This window comes from Lycium ferocissimum, chromosome 1 (genome assembly GCF_029784015.1).
Source record: "Lycium ferocissimum isolate CSIRO_LF1 chromosome 1, AGI_CSIRO_Lferr_CH_V1, whole genome shotgun sequence".
NCBI classification, from domain to species: domain Eukaryota; kingdom Viridiplantae; phylum Streptophyta; class Magnoliopsida; order Solanales; family Solanaceae; genus Lycium; species Lycium ferocissimum.
The window spans coordinates 10,062,389-10,068,388 of NC_081342.1; positions in this window are offsets into that span (position 1 = coordinate 10,062,389).

The window sequence follows — 6,000 nt, forward strand, 5'->3', positions numbered from 1 at the left end:
TATAACTTTCTATTTTTTAATTTAAGTAGATGTATATTATGAGTATATTCTTAGTATATTTTAGGTATATTCCTAACTTAATATAAGTAAAAATGTGAACACAAGTAAATAGAAGAAAGCTCAATGAGCCATATATTTTATTCAGTCATGGATAACATTTATTTGCAAGTTGTAATTTTTTTTTTAACTTGTAAATAATACATGAGTTGCAAAAAAGTAATAGAATAATAAAATCAAAAAGTGTCAATCATTTGGCTAATATCCGCCGTATCATATTCGGTCACTGAGATATCTTCAAAGTCTTTCATTTGGTCTATTCCACTTGCTATCAAATCTTCAATCTCTTCCTCTTTGCCTTCCACCGCTTCTGAATTTTGGTTGCGTCGCTCCGATCTAATCCAATCGCGAATGCAAACTAGTACTTGCAAGTCTCACATGAAAAATATTTTTTAACGGAGGATTTAATTCCCTTTTTAAAAGATCAACCGTCTTTGTATTATTAGAAGCATTATCTAAAGTAATACAAAGTGTTTTTCTATAAATGTTAAAAAAATTCATAATAGTTGACATTGAATCTGCTAAAAAATTTTCATCATAACGACCTTTCCCTTCATCATATAAAAAAGCTATAATTCTTTTTTGCATCACCCAATTATCATCAACCCAATTACATATAATAGCAAAAAAACCTAACTTGTTAAGACTAAGACCCAAATCGGTGGTAAGAGAAACACTACAATTTAAAGAATTAAATACATGGGGCAAATAAAATCTATATTTTTTATATAAATCTATAATATCCGCTCTACAAGTAATTCTAGGAATACCCTCAAATAACGGATTATAACAACGTTGAATATAAGTAACAAACCCCAAACCCGAAGGAAAGAAAAATGATAGAGCATCAAAAGCAATCATTTTAGCTATTTCTACACGCTCTTTTTTTTTGTCATAGCAAAAATTTCTACCGTTTGTGGGTCTATTGTTTGTTGAATACCCCACACATTTGAACCCGTTTGCTCTCCCCAAGCATCCCTATGTTTATCTTTCATATGATTCGTTAGTGAACCCGTTCCACCATCCTTACTAGTTAGTTGCCTAAAAACAAATTCTTGATTACATAAATTACATGTAGTTGTTTGTCTTTCCTTATCCTTAGTCATAAATTTTCAAATTTTAGCGGTTGGCCGATGAGTTCTTGGCGGTTTGTCTTGTGTATGTGATTGTGCAGGACTTTTATCTCCTATGAGATTTTCGAGGGCTTGTGTTTCATCATCATCGTCGTCATTAATTTCATTAAAAGTGTCGGTATAGTGTTGTTGCATTACCTCATGCTCTAAAAGTGGATTATTTCCACCAATATCAATACCTAAATTAAGTGTTTCGTTCACAAAAGTTTCCTTATTAAATCCACCCCTAACAATACCACTACTACCGGCACCACGTCTAATCTCTTCGACATTATTAAATAGAATTAATTTAAATCACACTCAAATAAATCACAAGAAAATAAATTGCAACAAATTAAATTGCAAGAAGTAAATTGCGTAAATTAAATAGCCGAAAATAAAGATAGAGTTGGAACGAAGGTACCAAATTGCCCGACTAATTTCCACCAAAGTGAAGGCCGCTAGAATTGCAAATCCACCAAAGCTTTGGAGCTACTTCGGATTGTTGCAAAATCACCAACTCCACCAACAATTTTTTTTGTAATTGTAAAATTAATAATTGAAACTAGAATAAAACTTTATAATATTTAATTGAGAGAAATTTAAAGTGGCTAATTGTTGCAAAGTAGTTATAATTGAGAGAAAGAGAAGAGTGAATTGGTGTGGATTAAAATTGAAAATGGAGAAGGGTTTATATAGGGGTGGGGGATAGGTTAAAGTGTAAAAAAAATAGGTTAAAAGTGTAAAAAAAAACTTGGGGGGGGGGGGGGGGGGGGGGGGGGGGGGGGAGTTGGGGGGCCAAAAGGGGCGTTTGGAGCCGTTAGCAATGGCCATTTTTGCAAAATGGACCGTTTCCCAACGGTCCAGCCCAGTCAGCCTACGGGTATATTTAAAAAAAAAATTGACCGATTAACCGGTCCCAAAAAATGAAAACTGGATCGGTAAAAAATCACCGGTTGACGATGTGCTTAGTCCCCTTCAAAATCTGAAAACACAATTAGGAGGGTATTTCTTAATTTGAGAGCCATTTTTCCTTTCCTTCTTTTAAACAGAAGCGGAGGTAGAAGCCCGCATACGGGTTCGACAGAACCACTAACTTTTGCTCAAATAATGTATTTGTAGTTTTTCGAGGGAATTGGACGGTTTGTCCTTCAATTGGGTTGGTCTTTAATTTTGGGCAATTTTGTCACGCCCCGAACCACGACCTGGGCGAAACACGGCACTCGGTGCCTTACTGCATGTGACCGAGCGAACCACATGGCTTGCTGAATCATCATGAGGTATAACATGAGCGGAATATAACGTGAATGCATGATGAGCCTTTATAAAACGTAGTAAGTCATAATACTTAATAAAATACTTGTTTAAACATGAGTGCGGAAATAACATGAATGAGCCAAAATGGCTATACGACTCTGAATGTCGACATAACATAACCGACTTGTCTAGTCTATGAAACCTATCATGAGTCCGATTGGAAAACATACTTCGGGACAAGGCCCCCAAGATACCTTAGATGCATAACTAATCATAAAACAAAAGTTGACCAAACCCGAATGAGATGGGGCTCACCAATAAGCCGATACGAATGTCTTTGTCCTACGAGCGTACGTGTCGTCATCGAATCGCACTGCATCGTGAAATGCAGCCCCCGGGCAATAAAAGGGGACGTCGCACATTGAATGTCTTGGTATGTAAAGCAACCGAAAGAAATAACATGGGACATGGAATAACATGATAAGAACCGAAACCGAAAACACGGATACATGAGCGTGAGCATGAGTACATGTATACATAACATAAGTAAAACATGATAAGTAGGAGAGCATTTCATAAACCGACATGTGATATAACCACGTGGGTACGTGGAGTCCGGTCTCGCCGCGACCAGCAGAGCCCTCATACCTTGCCAGGGTATAAGATGGTATCGTGCCTGATGGATCCATTCAGTGTAAAATTAAGGTATCGTCTTATCTGGGCGGAACGATCCTTGTCCTACGGTGGCTACGTAGTTTCAGGCTATCTGAGCCTTCTCGGTAATTTGTGCAACTCCCAAAAACATGAACATAATATAGTTGGCTAAGAAGCCCATGATTTTCATGAAATAACTTGTAATCATGATTTCACGAAGTAACTTGTAACATAGCTTGTATCATGGTTTTATGAAATAACTTGTATTTAGCATATATATTTCTTGTATCATGGCATGAAAATAATTATATGATTTAATTACATGAAAACTTGTAGACATATAGGATATTCATGAAATAATCATTCTTAGTCAAAACATGCATGCAAGAACCCATGGAATACAAAATATGGATTTTCATGGATTACGGACAGATTCTCAATAATCATAAAGAAATATTAAGAACTCAATGATGGAATTATAATAATTCATACAGAATATAATCATGGACATGGACCTAGGGTTATCATGAGCATGGTATAGAAACCCTAGTTTTAGTAGAGAATCATAATTTATGGATTATGAGGCGTGGGGAAGAAACAATGATGTTCCCACACGTAGATAGTAACTCTACATACCTTAGTCGCTCCAAAACTTGAATTAAAGACTTGAGCTTTGAAGAAGATTTCCAAAATCTTGAATTTTTGAACCTTGAGATGGGTTTTCTTGAAAACCCTATGTTAAGAATGATGAATTCTTGCTTAATGATCATGAACGTATGTTGGAATTAACTTGGATTGCATGGAATAGGCTTACCTTAAAGTTTCTTGAAGGTTGGGAGAGAAGAGCTTAGTCCTTAGGGCTTGAGAGACTTCTTTAGGGTTCTTTACCTCAGAAAAATTAGTTTAAAACGAAGTGGGAATGAATATAACGAAATTTGGCTCTTAAAACGTCGTGGTCGGTGCGCGGTCGCGCAGCTGGAGGTTACTTCGCGCAGGTAATCGTGCAGCGAAGGCAGTAACATAACATACATAACATACCGCGGCCGAATACCCAGCGGCAATATCATATAACGACATACAAATCATTATTACAAACCCAATAGAATAACCAAGCGTACTACTATTTCCAACCCAAGGAAATAGTCAATTCAAAAACGTCCTCGAAAGCATATCAAGCCAAACTTGAAATCATAATCCCGTATCAAAATCACATGCATATGAGCAAATAAATAATTAAGCTACCTTTCAAAAATCGGTGACCAAATATATTTACTAACATCGGAAAGTGCGAAACAAGTTTCAATTAGACATCAAAGCTACAACCTTCTGAAATCGTCCTTATGTGTCAAACTGTATTATCAAACTCAATAAAGTAGTTAAAATAATCATATTTGAAATCGGAATAATCATTACAACATTTTCTTCAAAAATTGTCTAAATTACATAAAAGGGTATCGCGGGACCCACGGACGGGTGTAGACCCGAGCTGGGCCCGCCTATGAAAAACATACTCATCCTACATCATACAAACTCCTACAAAAATTTCAAAGCAATCCGAGCTTTTCTGAGAAAGTTATGAGCGTTTGAACTTTTGGAATCACTAAAAGAATAAGCTTTAAAACCAAAAATCAGCTTTCAAGAAATCTTTACAAACTATGAATTCCAAGGATATAAGGATCAATGTTATGGCATATGAGCACAAGAATACCAAGGAAACACATGCGAATCATAGACAAGCTCGGATTTCGAGAATAGAGTTTCTTAGAGGCTCGTATCATAGCCTACTTTAGCTAAGGCATGCCAAAAAGAAAGGTTACTTTACATACCTCAAACGCTCTCCAAAACGATCCAAACTCAAGCTAATCCAACCTATGATTCGGGCTGCCCACGATCTATAAACAAGCCATAAAATGCCAAATATTAGCTAAAGACTTTTTGGGCATTAGATTCCAAATTTGCCCTTAATTCTACGGGGGTCGGGCATTTCCCCTATAAATAGGACACCCCGAGAATTTAACTCGGCCATATCAATCAACAACAACAACAATAACCAACCTAGCAACATCAACAACCAATCCGGAAAGCAATACAATAACAATAGCTTTCTTTTTCCATTATTCAACAACTTACGTAAATTCAATTCGACGACTTACCTTCAAGCCAAAATCGACGCTTATACATTCACATACTAACCCAAACCCCTACCAACAATATTTAAGGACATTCTAAGCAATTCATACAACATTTCCGACAACCCAAATTGTTCCAAATTAGGCCGAAAAAATGCCCCTAAACCGAGAAGCGATTTTCCATACCCATTCCTCATTTTCACGTCATGATTTGTATCCACAATTTATTTTAACAATGCTATCTCATCCATATACCAATTACATTAAATATACAATAGCCTTCAAATCAGTCCGCAACATTTACAACATCAATTTGAGTCAATAAAATTTCATTTCCAACATAGAATTCATGGCGACGACGACTAAAACAATAAGCGATACTAATTCAATTCTTGGCACATAAGGTGACCCATTTTCGGCTAGCACACTAACATACACCCATGGATGATTCTCAATCGTTCTTCACCTTACAATGGTCATAATATACTAATTAGGCATTAATTCATAGTTTCAATATCACACAACACACACACCCATCACACGCCCAACCCTCATACATATGGCCTCAACTTCAACATACTTTATTTCATGATTTTCAACCATATTAACATACTACAACATGAATATAACCTTCATAACACAAAAACAAGATCAAATCTTACCTTTTTCTCTTCAACTTCCAATAGGCTAGGGTTTCCAAAAGATGAAAAATTAATAGGTTGATCGCTCCAACGATGCTTCCACTCTACTTAGGGACCTCAAAATAATGGGTTAACACCAAGAAATCAATT